Here is a 17927-nt window from a genome sequence, read left to right as displayed (position 1 = left end):
AGTCACGATCTGTCAGTGACTGAAAGTACTGCTGAATCCGCAGTCCACCATTGAACTATTGCATAGTGGTTCATGAAGGTCACATTAGACAACCATGTGGCCGCTCGACAAATGTCCGGTAATGAGACTCCGTGGGCAAAGGCGGTCGATGCAGATACCGCCCTGGTGGAATGTGCCCTTGGTAAGCTCTGAAGGGGTTTGTTGCGGATGGAGTAACAGGTGGCAATGCAAGAAACTATGAGCTTAGAACACGCTGAGAGGACAAAGGATTTCCTTTGGAGTGGTCCGCTATGGGCATTAATAAGCGGTCCGTTTTGCGCCAACCCCACATTATGTCAATGTAGAAAGCTATAGCTCAACATACGTCGCGGGTGTGGAGCAGCGATTCTCACGTGGAAGCATGTGGTTTTGGATAAAAGGTGCAAAGGACAATAAGTTCATTGACATGAAACCGTGAGCAGACTTTAGGGATGAAAGCAGGATGAGCGCGTAATATATGTGAGTCTCTGTTGAAGACCATGAAGGATGGCGTTGCCATCAGCGTTGCTAGTTCACTGACCCTGTAGGTGGACATAATTGCCAACAGAAACACTACCTTCATGGTAAGCATGGATAGGAATGTTGTGGCCATTGGCTCAAAGAGCAGGTACATCAAGGTGTCTAGTACCAGGTCCAAGTTTGAGGAGGGAGATTGGGGCCTTTGGGGAGGTTTAAGATTGGTTAGGCCTTTTAATAGCCTCATAGTCAACAGATGGGCAAAGATCGATTTTCTGTTGACGGTTTCTGGAAAGCACTAATTGCTGATAAATGTACTTTAAGAGTGGAAATGGAAAGACCCGCTTGATCGAGAGAGGATATAGGCTCTCATGCACCAGAGATGTGTGTGGATCAATATGGTTATTCACACCAAGCCACAAATCTATTCCATTTTGCCAGGTAAGTCTTCCTTGTAGACTCTCTTCTGCTGTGTAACAGAACCGCCTTTACCCGATCCGAGCAAAAACGCTCCTCTATGTTGAGCAAGCAAGGAGCTACGCTGTTAGATGGAGGGTCTCTGGTCTCAGATGTAGAGAAGAGCCGTGGTTCTGAGAGAGATCTGGGAGGAGGGGCAGAGGGCGTAGCCGGTTCAGGGACAGTCTGCTGAAAAATGGGTACCATGGTTGTCTCGCCCAGACTGGGGTTGTAAGAATCACCTGGGCTGAATCCGCTTTGATTTTACCTAACACTCTCGGTATAAGCACTGTAGATGGAAATGCATAAAGCAGATGTCTGTCCCATCAGACTAGCAATGCGTCTCCGAGGGGCCTATGCTCCCTCTTGAGCAGTATAGGTGACATTTCCTGTTGTCGTAGGTAGCAAACAGATCTATCTGGGGGGACCCCCAAGTGTGGAAGATGTGTCACAGGACATTGGCGCAGATTTCCCATTCGTGGTTATGCAGAAAATGTCTGCTGAGTGTGTCCGCCATTACGTTGCTCATGCCAGGTAAGTAAGAAGCTATTAGAGCAATGCATTTTCGAACACACCAATTCCATAAGCGGACCACTTCTGCCACAGAGCAGCTGAGAATGCACCCCTCCCTGTCAATTGACATAATATATGGTCACTATATTGTCCGTAAGAACCCTCACGGTCATACTGGCAATGTGAGAACGGAAATACTTGCAAGCAAGGAACACGGCTTTGAATTCTAGGAGACTGATGTGCAGGGTGGATTCTGTTGACGACCATTTCCCTTGCACAGACATGCTGTTGATGTGTGTGCCCCAACCAATAAGGAAGGCGTCTGTAGTTAATTGAATTCATGGCTGCTGATGGTGAAAAGGTACCCCTTGCCAATAGATTTTTGGGGCTTCTTCCACCAACCCAGCGATCTGTGAACAAGAGTGGTCAGACTTATCTCTGAGTGCTTTGCTTTGTGGGGATATACATGGATGCCAGCCAATGTTGCAGACAGCGGAAATGGAGTCTTGCATGATGAACCACAAAAGTGGTGGCGGCCATATGTCACATGAGGCAAAGGCACATACGTACTGTCACTTTGGGAGCAAGCATAACAATGGTAGCTAGTTCTTGTATGACTTGAAAGCACTCGTGAGATTGGTATGTTCGAGCAATAATGGAGTCTAGCTGCGCTCCTATAAAATTTATGGTCTGCGTAGTCTCTGTTGTCGATTTCTGCTCGTTGATGAGACTGAGTGATTGGAAGGTTTGTCTGGCTAGCATGATCATATGCAATGTCTCTTGCCTCAACCAGCCTTTTATAAGGCAGTCGTCGAGGTACAAAAAAATAACCACACCTTTGTGCTGCAGATGGGCTGCTACAACTGCCAGAGTCTTTGAAAAAACTCTGGGGGCGGCTGCGAGACCAAATGGTAGCACGCAATATTGAAAATGATGGTCACTGGTGGTGAAGCAGAGAAAACACCTGTGCGCTGGATGGACGACTATATGAAAATACGCGTCTTGCAGGTCGAAGGCTGCAAACCAATCGTCCTTGTCCAATGAGGGTATTACAGTGGAAAGGGTCACCATTTTGAACCTTTGCTGTGAGAGGTGCTGATTTAATTTTCTGAGGTTGAGGATAGGTCTCCACCCTCCGGATTTATTCTCTGTGAGAAAATAACAAGAATAGAACCCTCTTCCTCTGAATTGGGGTGGAACGACCTCTATTACTCCTATGAAAAGGAGATGCTGTACCTCTTGTTTCAAAAGGGCCTCATGAGATGGGTCCCTGAAGAGGGAGGGGCTTGGTGGATTTATGGGTGGTATGGTCATGAAGGGGATGGCGAGCCCGGATACCACGAGTTGTAACACCCAGTGGCCTGATGTTATGGCCGCCCACTGAGCTTGAAAAGGTCGTATCAGTGGTGAAAAAGGTAGGTGAATGGATGCTTCGCCTCTGTGGGAAGGACTTGTTGCATGCCCTCAACCAAGAAGTCAAACCTGCTGTTTAGAGTTCGACTGGTTGGTCGTATGGGGGGCTGAGGGTGTCTACGCTGTGGATGCTGCCTTGTACGGGGTTGATCTAGGAGCCAATGTTGTTGCCTCTGAAAGGAATAATCGTACCTCCTCTGATAGGGATAGTATCTTCTGCGCCTAAAGGGAGGTGTGTACATCCCCAGAGTACGGAGCGTTGTGCAGGAATCTTTTCCTGAATAGAGGACCTCATCCATTTTGTCTGCGAATAATTTCTCCTATCAAACGGGAGGTCCTCCACTTTGGTTTGAAGCTTCTTGGGACTGCAGCAGCGGCAAGCCAAGACAACTGCCTCATTGTGATTGCTGTTGCTGTGGTGCGAGCCGCTGTGTCTGCCACATTTAGTGAGATCTGCAAGCTTGCTCGAGCTGTTGCGAAACCCTCTTGCACATGCTGTTTTAAGAGAGGACGGTTGTATTCCAGCAGATATTGGAGCAACTCCACTATCCTCTCATAGTTATCAAAGTTGTGGTTAGATAACAAGGCGGCATAATTAGCGATGCATAGGAGAAGGGTTGCAGAAGAATAGACCTTTCTGTTGACTATGTCTAATTTCTTCACGTCTGGCATCACACTCTTATATTGTGGCGTTTTGGCATGCTCTTGGGCCACGTCAACCACTAGCAAGTTTGGCCGCGGGTGGTTGAATAGGAACTCCAGATTTTTGGAGGAGATGAAATACTTCTTGTCCACTCTCCTGCAAGTTGGTACAACCGACACTGGTATCTGCCAGATGACCTCAGCAGCCTCCATGATGGCCTCATCAATAGGGAAGGCAATTTTTATACTCTGCCGGGGATGGAGATTCTTTAATAACCGGTACTACTTTGCTTGTACCTCCGCCAATTGGACTTCCTGGGACTGAGTCACATGCCTGAAAAGCTCCTGAAACTGTCTGAAGTCATCTGGTGGGAACATATCTGCTGGGAACACCACCTCGTCAGGGGAAGACGACGAGCGATTGGTTGTTGGAATCTCTGGCTGTTGGTCTTCTACCTCTGATAATTGCCCCTCTTCGGGGTCCGAATGTTGGGTAATTTGCCCTCAGACTCTGTAGAGGAGGGGTTGATTGATGTGCATGATGAGAGTCTGGCGGGGGAGTGCGTTGTGCTGGAGGCCGATCTGAATGTGGTGATTGTTGATCTGAACGCTGCTGGTAACAGTAACGGAGAGTACAACGACCCGTGGTGGTGATCATAATATCGGTCAGAAAGATATTAGAATATTGGTCCTACCACTTCCATATCGCCTAGTGTAATCCGCATGGGGAGATTGGATCGGGGAATAAGAATAGTGTGTCGACCATCTATGTGGTGGAGAATATTATTGTCGCCTATAGTAACTGTCATGATGACGACAGGACCTATGTGGTGAGTAAGGACTCCTCCGATAGTAATGATGTTTTGGACTATGGTAGGGGTAAACATGCTGTAGTGGAGAATAATCTAATGGAGGTGAAGGCGAAGGTCTAGGTGAAGACATAGGAGATGGTGAAATGGGACTCCTTTGCCTTCCTGACTTGTCTGGAGCTTTCATCAGTGCCGATGCTGGGGCGTTTTTCGGTGCCAGAGCAGCCTGTGTCAGACGCACACCATTCGGTGCTGGTGCCAGGGCATTTGTAGGTGCCAGCACAGTCTGTGCTGGACGGAGCTCATCCAGTGCCGGTGCCAAGGGCTCAGGACCGTGATGAGTTGGTGTCTGCTAGTCTGGTGCCACATGCAGTGCCGGCGTCGGTGCCAAGTGCTCCCATGTGGTGGGTGCTGGCGGTGCCTTTTTGGTGTGGGCGCTGTTGCCCGGCGCCGATGGTGGTTTTGGTGCCGAGAGTGCCCGTGTGGGGACTGCCATTTTCTTAGCTTTCGTGCCAGAAAGCAATACAGATGACCATGGGACAAGGCCTGAGGTTCCTGGTTTATCTCCTCTATTGTCCCTGCTTGCTGGATCAGGTGGCAATGACTGAACAGGGGATGCCCTCCTCTTCTTGTAAGAGGTAGACTCAGGGGAGGAAGCCCTACGCTTCTGGGCCATTTCCGGTTGGTGGCCTGACGATGGCATATCTGGCTGCAGTGCCTTATCAAAAAGTAACATTTTGAGGAGCATCTCTCTATCACGGCCAGCCCTGGCTGTGAGCTTAGAGCAGTGGGCATATTTTTGGGGAATATGTCTCCTCCCCCAAACAGTGTATACACGCTGAATGACCATCTGAGGCCGGCATCGCCTCTCGGCAAAGGGCACATTTCTTAAAACCTGGTGATCCAGGAATCGTGCCTATCTGTATTGAACTATTTTCTCTCTTTTTTTGGAGGGGGGAAGGGAAGGAGAGGGGCGCTTCGGCAAGGCACCATGAACAGCAAAAAATGGCAAGCAGTGGACAGTTTAAAAAAAAAAAGGAAGATGAAGTTGTTTGAAGTAAAGTAGAACAATGTATATTACAGTGGACTAAATTATTTACAACTAATTATTTACAGAATAGATGAGGTAACTCTGTGAAGAGACAGAGGAGAAAGGAGCTACGTCTGTGACCGAGGATGGTTGAGAGGAACTGGTGGGAGCCAGGCTGCGTGCAACAATCAAAGCACACAAACGGTGTTAGATGCCGATCGCACATGTGTGGCCCGGCTGACAATGGGTATTGAAAGTCTCCAATCTGCGACACAGGGACAAGCCTGACACCAACAGTGGAGCACCCATGGGGACCACTCGAAGAACCACTAGCTGCCCACCTCTCCAAGTTTTATATCCTCCTCTCCCAGACATCCAAGAATGTGGGAAGGTGTAGGAGGTGGGAGAACAGTCCAGTATCCTATGTACTCAACTCCAGTAGTGCAGTGGCATAGCGAGGAGAAGTGTGTGTGTGTGGGGGGGGGGGAGTTGCTTCTGGGTGCCACAATAGAGGGGCGCCAATTTAGTCCCCGTCTCCTTCCCCGCCATCCCTCGGCTCGCCTACTCCTCCTCTGCCTGCCGCCGCCTAGACCCTCTTTTCTGTCTCTCCACCCCCAACTTAACCTTCCTCCATCTCTGTCGGTGGGTTAGTGTGTGCGGGGCCCAGCCCCAAACTGGAGGGGATGGGGGAAGATTCAGTACAAGCTTTCCCCGCTCCCGCCAGGGTCGGGCTCAGCCGTGTACCAGGTTTGGAGCCCCGCCACATAGTGGTGGCGGGGGGGGAGGGGAGAGCAAATTTTGCCTTTGCCCCCCAGCGCATAACACCCTCACTAAGCCTCTGCAGGGGAGAGTTCACAGATTTGATTGCTACACAGTGCAATTGTGAGCTGTGGGAAAGAGCCTGCTGCTCTGTGAACTCTTCCCCGGTGTTAACAGGTTCTTAAACATGGGTTATCTTTACTATTCATTGCTTCTCTGTTCAGTGTATATTAAGCATAATAAAAATGAATGGACTGAGGCCAAGAAGTTCTTTATTCACAGTGCACACTATGGTTGATGTGGGTTTAGTTTACAGGGCAATACATGCAAAAAAGAGGAGGGGGGCAGCTTTGTAAGGAACACCACAACGTTCATGTCAGCATCGACTCATTCATGAAACTGGTTTTCAAAGCCTCTCAGAGACACTGGGTGCCTCGATGTGCTCTTTTTTTTGCTCAGGTGTTTAGCTGCTCATTATTAGCCACCAAACAATCTGCCTCCAACCCCCACCTCACTGGAAGCCTTTTACTATCACAGATATTATGGAGCACACAGCAACAACAACAACAATACAGCTTTCACTGAGATCTAACCTACTGAGTAAACTGCACCAGCGGGCTTTCAAATGCCCAGAGGCACATTCTGCCACCATTCCCACTTACTTAGCTTGTAGTTGAACTGCTCCTTACTGCTGTCCAGGGTGCCCGAGTACATCTTTCATGAGACATGGGAGCCAGGAACAGGCAGCATCTCCAAGGATACATATTAGCATCACAACATCACCAACAGTAATTTTCCAATCTGGAAAGAAAGTTCCTTCTTGAAGTTTTCTGAAGAGACCAGAGTTCCAAAAGATGAATGCATCATGCATCTTTCCTGACCACCCCACACTGACGTCAGTGAAAAGTCCCTCATTATCTACTTACACTTGCAATTTATGTACTCTTTGGCAAGGTGATCTGGTGCCAAGATAGAGATATATGTGTTCTGTCTATTGCCCCACCACAGTTAGGGAACCCTTTTTGCAACAAAGCTATCCACTAAGTCTTGTGCATTTCCCAAAGTCACTATATTTCCTAGCAGCAGGGTATCAATTGCCTTGGCTACCTGGATCACAGCAGCCCTCATGGTAGATTTTCCCAACTGATTGGTAGCAATCCGGTAACACAAGCTTCCACAGACCTATTGCCACTCCTCAACTGTCAGAACAGGTCTCATTTGGGTATTGCAGCGCTTCAGAACTGGGAAAAGCAATTTGCAAAATTCCATAAAAGTGGCCTTATACATTTGAAAAGTTCTGAAGTCACTGCTCCTCAACCCATAGCTGCATAACTTTGCAGTCCCCCCACCCTATGCCTATTTCCTGGATCCAGAAATGACATTCAACAATGTCAACTTGCCCAGCTGCCACCAGCAAATGCACATTGCTCCATTCCATGGTTTCCAGCACACCTATTTGTGTGGCAACATGTTCTTCCACAAAGCAGCTCCTGGCTAGCCACTGCAAATGATGCAGGATAATAGCCTCTGCAAATAGTGCATGAGGTGTTTGTGAGGCTCACAACAGTGGTTGACAGATGAGAATTGTCCATGCTTGCCAGCTTGTCTATGATGTTTGCATGGGTAACCCTAGCTTAGGAAAAAAGGCATGAAAATGATTCTTTGTCATTGCTTTCAGAGAGGGAAGGATGGAAGGAGGAAGGGAGGAGGAAAGCGCATTGTGACAGTCTGACTACACGTAACCCAAACAATCTGAGAAAATATATTTGTCCCATCTGGCACTGGGACAAAACCCCAGAATTCCATTCAGCAGTAGGAATTGTGGGAGAGTGGCCCACAAGCGCACTGGTCCATCAGTCAATGCAAGCCCAGGTAGCGAGGATGCACTCTGCTGACCAAATGTGCTTAATGCGGATAATCAGCATTGACTTTGTAAAATCAGAGTCAAACTGTTGATATAAAAAAAAAAAAAAAAAAAAGACTGACCTAATTTTGTAGTGTAGACATGAACTAAGATAGCTCAGTCCCAGGACCCGACACCTCACATTCTTGACACATTAGAACCAGTAGCATCCGTGCGCTACAATTCTGTATTATAAAGGAAAATGGCTGCAAGCTGAGACAGACAGTGCAGCCCTCTTCTAATGAACTGAATGGCCAGTGTGAACAGCAGACTGGAAGTTACCTGCCATTTCTTTCCTGAGCTGTGGCTCTGTGTTGTGTTCAATGGGACTGTAATTTTACTTGCCTATTGTCTTATGCCATTCCCTCCTTATAATTTATTAATTTTCAATCTCTCTTCTATAATAGTGAACAAACAAAAGGGAGCAGAATATTATATTTCATAACACCACAAGAGCTTGGGGGACAAAACCATTCTCAACAGTCAAAAATCATCCTAGGCTTTGTCTACTGTACAGCACAGCTTTTAGGGACAGCCATGTGGCTAAAAGTTGGGCAATGTAAATGCTGTTTGAACACTTTTGCAGACCAAAAAAACACCCTTTCACTCCCCACAAGTGGTGTTTGCTTTGTCAGGAGAGCACCCCTATGGTCATGGTGAAGATGGGGGCTTAAGCGCCTGTGAATGAAAAACGTTCCCCCAGTATTGCATTCCTTCAAAAAAGAGAGAGGACTTCTAATACTACGGTCATATGAAGAAGTGGGTTGTGCCCATGAAAGTTCATACCACCATCTACATGTTTTGTTAGGCTTTAAGGTGCTTCTAGATTATTTGCTGGTTTTTTAAGTTTTTCCTGTTACAGACTAACTCAGCTACCCCTCTAAATCTAGAGGACTTTTTGTTTTAAGCCACAGACCGCCTTTAGCGGATACTTGATCTCTTAGCAGAAAGTAAAGCAGGGGAGGGGAACCTCAAAGCAGGGGTATTGTGGGGGGGGCTTGCCTGAATCCTGCCCCCAAAGCTCAGTCTCCCCTCAGCTCTGGTGTGGGAGGAGCATGTGGGGCTCCTCAATGCTGAAGTAAAGGAACTTAGTCTGCTTCATCCTTCCTAACTGGCATAAAATGAAACAAATTGCAGCAGTTCTCATCTTCTGTAAGGATTAACAGCCAAAAGAGACTCCAGGTCTCAGCATCCCATTTTCTATTTGAGCCAAGCCTCCTTCTGGTTGGATCAGTATGGAGAGCTGCATTTTGGGCCTTGTTTTATATAGGGCCACGCCTGCATACTAAAGATAAGAGTGACGAATGCAGAGATTGGCAGATCACATTTGGCCTGTGGGCTGCATCCTGATGCAATCACTGGAATAGTGTCTTAACTACTTGCAGAAAGTACAACTTAATCCCCAGATTTGTAGCCTGAAAAGTTCAGCTGAAAATGGAACCAGACAGAATAAAAGACAACTCTGAAAAGAATCTACATAGTCTTCTTAGCAAGCCCCTGTGACGGATCTGTCCTTTAACGCCCGTCTCCCACTCTGCATAGCCCTGTTGGACTTTGCTGCTTAGGTAAAGCCCACGCTCCCCAGTTCTAAGATCATTATTTATATTGGACACCCATTAATTGCATTGCTTGGAATGATTTGCTGTGGGTTCCCTTTCTTTTTATTCTAGCTGCTTTATGTCGTGATCTGATGATTGATTGGGCCTTGTGAGCAATCATGAGCCTCAGCCTATTGCTGCTGCTTGATAGAGTGTATATCTCTATTTCATATTCAATAGTGATGAATGGTCATGACTTACATTTATATAAAGCCTTTCATCCAGAAAGATCCCAAAGCGCTTTACAAATTGATTTACTGTGCAAACTATAGGGTTTATTCTCCGCTTCATAAGCTCATACAAATCCCATTGAGTTACTTGCACTTCATCTTGGTACTCTGTATTGCCCAAACAAAACACACGAGCGTTTTCAAACACAGCTAGAAGACAGCCAAGGGAGCAGTTATGCACACATTCAAGGCCTCACTTTTGTGCATCACCCAAAAGGCAGCAGCTCAGTATCTCCTAGGTGTGGGAAAATGCCGCAATGAACCACCAAAAGGATTTTCTGACAATCTATTTCTTGAAGGTCTCCCATCCAAGTAATGAGCATGCCAGTTTCTGCTTAGAAAGTGACAAGTTTGTACCCTATGGTGGTGGCTCCTGTATATAATCAGAGTAGCAGGTACTTTTTCCTCTTAATAATAATATTACTATGTGGAAAGGTGCAATTGGCTGCATGTTAGGAATCACAGATGAATATAAGTAACCAGAATGAAATTCTATAGAACAAGTTAAAGATGCCATGAAGCAACTGTCCCTAGAAAGTCTATTGTATGGATTAAAGCACTCATTTTTGTCTGTCAATTGAAACTCTGAGCTTTCTTTGGGTCACTAAACAGCTGCACAAAGGAGGACAGATGCCCAGGCTAACCTTTCTAAGCTACGGTCTCACTGAGCAGCCTTTTATTAGAGTTTTCACAGGAAGAAAGGGAAGCGCTGAGTCAAGGTATGTCTGTACTACAAGTGGAACAGCTGCAGACGACATGCTGCAGTAGCGTAGATACCTCCTACCATGATGGAAGGGGGCTAACATCACTGTAGCTAATCCACCCCTTTGAGCGGCAGTAGTTTGAGAAAAGAATGCTTCCATTTATCAACCTAGCTGTGGGCAAAGAAGGGCTTCGATCAACTTCACTCTGCCTCTCAAGAATGGGAATTTTTCATACCTCTAACCAACACTGTTAGATCAACCTACATGTAAAATCCCATTAAGTGTAACCAGTGAACTGATTAAACAGGGGCAGGCAGGCTAGAGCAGCCCCCATGCTGCAAGCAGGAACTGTTCTAGCCTGACAGCTTCTGGCCCTTAAATGGGCTGCCAGCTCCCAGCCTACCTGGGCTGGGAGTCAGCAGCCTCACTCCGGGCCGGAAGCAGCAGCCCGGGGCTTGAAGGGGCAGGAGTAGCCCTCCACCTGTGGCAGGCCGTGGGCTGCTCCTGAGTAATAGTTATCCATTACCTGGTAAGCATCACTCAGTAAGGGTGATGCTTATTGGGTAACCGGTTAACTGGTTACCTGTTCACATCCCTAAAGCAGATCAGGCTGCTGGAGAAGGACCAGAGAGTACGTTAACCAGAGAGACACCTGTGTGACGCCCCTAGGCCAACACACAGTACAAGCTGCTTCCACAGACAGGACAGCCTCATTAATGTGCTTGCATGCATCAATAAAGGACATAAAACATATACCTAAAATAATGCATACATGCATATTACGTTGCCATATAATATTATATAGTAGGGATTTAAAATCCCATTTAACTAGTTAACAAGCTAAACGTTATGTTTAACCCACTAATTGCTTAAACGGGAGAAGACACAGTCAATGGGCCTACCCTGAGCACCCACCACTCTTGGTGCAGTAGGCCTGGCCAGGCTGGAGCACCCTAGCCCACGGCATGAGCAGGGAGCTGCTTTAGCCCATGCAAGCCCACGGTAGGCAGGGACTGCTCTGACTGGGCTGGGCCTGCCACACTGCACTGCTGGCAAGGGGCTACTCTGGCTGGACCGGGCCCACTGCATTGCATGTCCATAGCATGGCAGGACTGGCTGGGCTGGAGCAGCCCCCACCTGTGTCAGGCAGGGAGCTGCTCCATTCCAGCTGGGTGATGCTTATCAGTTAACCACTGACATCCCTAGCATATAGAGCAGTACTAAGTCATAAGTGCATGAAAGTTTAATTTCTACTGGCTATTCGAGTGCTTTTTATGCAGCCTGTTAAATTAGACAAATAGCTAGGCAAGTTGATGTATCCTGTAGAAGACCTCTGCATACCCCCTGACATTTGCGTGCCACTGGTTGAGAACCTGCAGGCTAGAGGGAGAGGCCTGTGTTGTCATTTTCCAACCACCCCAATTCAAAGAATCAGAAATGGGCACATTCGTTAAATAAACAAATTACACTATGTTACCAACTTTTTTCCACATAGGAAACTGACTCACAAGGCTCCAAATTCTGCCAACTCTTAGCAAAGAGGTAACTGTATAATGATAAATAACATGGGTGACCGGTAGCCTAGGCGGGGGAAGGCTTTGGCCCCACCCACACTCTGCCCCCAGGATACCTGCTCTAGGCATTCTGGGGGCGGAGTGTTGCTGCCCCCAGCTCCTGCCCTCCCTGTTCTCTGGAGGCTGGAGCTGCGTGGCCTCCTTCCCCAGTGCTCGGGGCCGAGAAGACTGGGGTGTGTGCACTCACCCCCTCCTCTCTCTTCCCCTCCCGGAGAGGGCGCACACACTTAGCATGCTGCCCTGCCTTCTCCCCTATTGGGGCAGGGCCACAGCAGTGGGGTGGGCTCAAGGTGGGACTGGGGGCATGCCTCCTCCAGCCCTACCCCCACCAACCACCCATGATAAATAATATTACCCATGGTCTCTGATGGGTACCTTTAGAAACAGAAGTAACAAGCAATGTCTACTACTGAATTGAGGGATGAATGAATTGATAGAAGGGCTGGCTCATAATTTACATAAAATGCAAATGACCTTGTCTGTAGTTTTGCATAGTCCCAGCTGTTCAGTCAAATGTGCGTGTTGGAATAAAAGCATCTCTGCTTCATGAATTTGAAATAAACACAATGAATGTGGCACGAATGGAAGTGAAGTGGTGAGAGTTTGGTTAATGCTTGGTTGTGCACAATGCAAGCTTCCCCCATGCAACTTTGCAACTGTACCAGGTCTACACGATCTGCTGTGGTTGCAGACCTGATCCTCTTCTGATTGCAGATGCTGTCATGTCATGTTATGCAGTGCATGTGTGGTATTAACACATCCCCAAGGGCCCCAGCTAAGACAACTCAACTCATTTTACTTGTGACCAAGGAGCACTAGTTTTCAGGTGACCCAACATAAAAAGAATTAATGCACCACTTCCCAGACTTTGTCAAAATCTAGCTACCACCACTGAAATAATGCCACCTGTTTCACAGAATCATAGAATACTAGGCCTGGAAGGGACCTCGAGAGGTCATTGAGTTCATTCCCCTGCCCTCATGGCAGGACCAAATACTGTCTAGACAATCCCTGATAGACATTTATCTAACCTACTCTTAAATATCTCCAGAGATGGGGATTCCACAACCTCTCTGGGCAATTTATTCCAGTATTTGACTACCCTGACAGTTAGGAACTTTTTCCTAATGTCCAACCTAAACCTCCCTTGCTGCAGTTTAAGCCCATTGCTTCTTGTTCTATCCCCAGAGGCCAAGATGAACAAGTTTTCTCCCTCCTCCTTATGGCACCCTTTTAGATACCTGAAAACTGCTATCATGTCCCCCCTCGGTCTTCTCTTTTCTAAACTAAACAAACCCAATTCTTTCAGCCTTCCCTCATAGGTCATGTTCTCTAGAACAATCATTCTTGTTGCTCTTCTCTGGACCTTCTCCAATTTCTCCACATATTTCTTGAAATGCAGTGCCCAGAACTGTACACAATACTCCAACTGAGGCCTAACGAGCGCAGAGCAGAGCAGAAGACTGACTTCTCGTGTCTTGCTCGTTTCCAGACCATCTCTTTTCGTCTGCCACTAGCACTGTCCTCAGTTTCCACTGTGTTGGAACAACATAAACATGAATAGAATTGTCCTGAGGTTATTTATTATGTGCACAGATAGTTGTCAAGCTTATTACTGTGGGATTGAGGAGGAAGAGGAAAAGAGGCTAAAACAGACTGAAAAATTAGGCTGAAAATGCCAGTCTCTTGAAAATTACAGTAACTAGCTGGACATTTTGAAGAACCCTTTGCCGATCAAATTCTAAGTGCATTCTAGAAAGAGGCAAACTACATGGGAAATGCGGATGGTCTCAAAAAGTAACTTGGCAGATATAAAGAAAGATGCAACAGGATGCAAGGACCTAACTGCATACCAATAAGCGAAGTGTTAACTCTTTGTGCAGCTCTCCCACAAGTGTGCCATAATGAAGCCAGCTCAGCAACTGAAGGACCAATCAGGCACTCAAATTCCAGAACAGCTACTGGTGCAGGGGTCCCTCAAGAGACAGAGGCACACACCCAGTGCCATAGCTACTGGATCATCATCCCATCTTGACTTTTTCTGTTTGAAACAATGTTTATGTAAATCCCCTTTGTTTCTTTCCTTATAACCTGGCTCAGGGATTTAAAAAAAAAAAAAAAAAAAAAAAAAAAACAGGAAAAAGCCTCACTTATTTAAGACCAGTGGGCAACATTTAATTTTAACTAAAAGCCATGGAATTTCTTTTTAAAAAAGCAAACCTATGCTAAGAGCATTAAGATTGCAAACTCTTAAGAGATAGGAAATGCCAGAATTAAGGCTGCCTATGCAGCCTGTCTTTAAATTGAATAATCACAAACCGTTTTTCCTTGGGACTCCTCAGTGAATGTGTATTTGTTCAACATTTCTTTTTATCCTCCGCACTCAATGTGTGGCCCAAGGCCTGATTTAAAATGCACACTGTTCAAATCTGCACTGAATATAAAAATATTAATTTCCTCCTGGGTTTCTACCATAATGTCTGAATGCTTCACAAACACTGAAAAATTTATCTTTAGAACCCAGCATGGATACAAAATTTTGTATCCACATCTGTATCTGCAAAAATGAACTGCAGTTATCTGCATCCACATCCACAGATACAAAGTGGATATCCACAGATTTGCAGATCTCTATTTATCTTTACACTACCTCTGTGAGATTAGACGGTAGAAAATACTAGATAGTGCCTACCGGCCTATGGTGGAGCATACTCAGACCAGGTCTATACTCGTAAAGAATGTCAAAGCAAGATAGGCAACTCCAGTTATGTTAATTACATTGCTGGAGTCAACGTTTCTCATTTCCCCACAGTGGAAACACTCCCATCAGCTTCCCTTACTCCTTGCACAAGCAGAAGTACCAGCAGTCAGTAGGGGCACCCTCTGAGTTTGATTTAGCAAGTCTTAACTAGACTTACTAAATTGAACTCCAGAAGATTGATCACAGCAGTGGCAATCTTCCGTTTATTGTAAGACAGGGCCTAAGTCACTGTGAGGAAGACATGTGTAGTGCAGTCAGCAGGAAGATGCTGCAATAGGCTGAAGTATTCTCAGTGCAAACAACCTCTTCTGAGAACTTAGCTATCCAAACTCTAACCAGTTGCTATTGAGGACATGCAAGTAGACTTTTTTGACAGGCTTAAAACTTGGTCAAATTTGGGTGAATTTTCACGGGCATATCCTTGACCATAGTGCAAGCCTCTTGCCAATTTCAAATCCCAGCTTGAGAAATTCTAGTACCTCCATGCATTCAACAAAAACACTGTAAGAATGTTTTTTTAAGAAACACGCAAAACAATGTGTTTTTCCCATAACCTCATTCTCAGAAACAGATGAACTATTTTAGCTGAAACTTTATAGAAAAATTTAGCCACAGCCAGATATTTGGCATGGAGAATTTCAACCTGAACAGTTGTAAGTTTGGCAAAGTTTAAGAAACTGAGAATAAGCTCTTAAACTGGAAGTGTCTGGTAATCTTCATCTTCTACCAGCTTTGCCTATATTTATTTTTTGAGCATCGAAAACCATCCTAGATGTCTCTCAAACAAGTAAAGAAACAACCATTTTTAAAGTGCACAAGAAACATGCTTACTTATGGTATTGCGGGGGTGGAGGGGCAACATGCTTCTTTGTTCAGTTACCTAACAGAATGGAGGACCATCCACTAATTATCAAGAAATAAGGGTGTGTGGAACATTTACTACATCCCACTCCTCTTAATTTACAGCCTGGATGTAAGTCTTTTAAATAACCAAAAGCTCTTCTCTGAGAGCTTAGCACTTGCCTGCAGCAGCCTGAGCCTACTCCAGGAGTAGGGATCTCCTTTCCTCAGTCCCCTCGTTCAGCAATTTTGTAAATACCCCTGTCTTAGGCATTCCTGATAAAATTGCATCCGCTCCTGATGGCAGTTCCTCCAGATGGTCATCACCCAAAGGCAAAGGCTCTGGTGCTTCCACATCACTTTGCAAGTGGACATGATCCTGATGTCCTCTTACAACTTGCCCATCACTTATATCAGCTTTTCAAAGAGAAGGGTTCAACTTGCTTCAGGATAGTACCCAGAATCCACATTGGCTGATAAATATTGAGACTTTTAGTATAGACTAGGTTCTTTGTGCCCACATCTCTGTCTTTAGGTGGTTTTTGAAAAAAAAAATTGCTTCTTTAAGACATGCATCTGACAAAGTGGGTCTTTGCCCCTGAAAGCTTATGCTCCAATACATCTGTTAGTCTATAAGGTGCCGCAGAACTTCTAGTTGTTTATGCAGATTCAGACTAACACGGCTACCCCTCTGATACTTGCTTCTTTAACACTCTTCCTTCCATGGTAGGCTGGTTGAAGTCCAAATGATCTTCGAATCCATTAATAACTGGGCCAGATTCATGATCCTTGTAGCTAGAGGAGCGATTCTGTATGTCAGAAGAAAGAGAGGCAGCTTTGTTCCCAAGCTCCCATTAATCTTCCTCTCCAACCTCTCTTTAAAAGTTCTTATTGTGATCTCTACAAGGCTACTTGATGATATGGGGATGAATATATTTACTCCCATTCTTGGTCAAAAAGAATATATTTACTCCCATTCTTTAAACCCAATGCTTGTAAAATGCGCTTCCTTGTCTGTGACAAGTAGTCCTGGCAGTCCAAGTCCGGTCTGTCTGAGCTTTTCACAGGTAGCAGTGGAGGTCACTGAGGTCATCAGATGGATTGCTGGCCAAATCAGAGAAAGTGCTGGTGCACATAGGACGAGACAGGAACCTGCCTAGTCCATTTCCTTAAAGGGGGATCCTTGGCTCAAGGTCTTCTATCTCCTTCCCTGGAAGTGCCATGGAACCAGAGAGTTCTAATAATGGCAATCAACTGAGTGCCTCTTTTTTGGCATGCTGGTGCCCTGCCTTTTAGACTATAGTCATAAGTTACTGAAGTCAAAGCCCCATGCTGGAGCTAGGCAGCTGCGATGTCCAGCACACACTTCTTTTCTCTGAAGAGGCCACAGAGCCACACAGCACAATCCCAGTACTGAATCTGGGCACTGCTTTCCCTCTGCTGTACCACAGCACAGATCCCGTGATATGACTGAGTTGTTCCAGCTGGATGGCCCCAGATTGAGATCATCAGTAGAATTCTCATAAGCCACCAACCAGCAATCTGATCGTGGCAAATGCTGAGTCTGTATGAAGTCAGTGCCTGTAGCACTGAGTGCCATCCCAAATCCTTGGTTATCTAATTCTGTTGCTCAAAACAGCACACTAGGAAGAAAGTAAAGTGACAGTGTCCCATCTCCTCATCAGAAAGGTGAAACACGTCTGCCCATTTTCAAAAACCCTACAATTAACCAAGCAGTGTCAAAAGGCACATCGCAGAAAGAGAACAGGGGCAGATTTGTTTTTCAGAATTTGGTTGGCAGGATTTTGCACCTGCAAAAATGGGAAATTGTCTTCAAGACTGCAGAGCTGTTAAGAGGCGAAACCTCGTCACATCAATTAAAAGTGCTGGGTCTAAGTCTAATTCCTTGCAGGACAGCTGTCAACTGCACATAAGCCACCAGGAGAAGTGCCAATAACTGCCCCCCATACTGGCACTCAGCAGCAAAGCCAAACACTGAATGGATTCCAGATACTGAACTCCTTTCACCCCTAAGAGGATCCATTTCACTCCTAGCTTGGAGTGAGTCACATTAGCAGGTGGTGGCATGCATGGGAAGTCTGCATTGCCTTGCCCAGGCTATATGCACCCTAGGGACAAACAGACCATTCTGACAGCCTCCAGAGCTGCCAATCTAACCTCTTTCACCAGCACTGAACAG

The 17927-nt window shown here is 46.1% G+C and overlaps 1 long non-coding RNA gene across 2 annotated transcripts in view; it reads right to left on the bottom strand.

Moving 5' to 3' along the window:
* LOC112544898 (uncharacterized) overlaps positions 1 to 17927 on the bottom strand; it is a 197272-nt gene that overhangs the window by 90011 nt on the left and 89334 nt on the right. The gene's annotated exons all lie outside the window — the stretch shown is intronic.

This window comes from Pelodiscus sinensis, chromosome 5 (assembly GCF_052426305.1).
Source record: "Pelodiscus sinensis isolate ZL-2025 chromosome 5, ASM5242630v1, whole genome shotgun sequence".
Lineage (NCBI taxonomy): Eukaryota > Metazoa > Chordata > Testudines > Trionychidae > Pelodiscus > Pelodiscus sinensis.
Note: the sequence above shows the minus strand (reverse complement) of the source record. Positions and strands in the feature narration are given on the sequence as shown.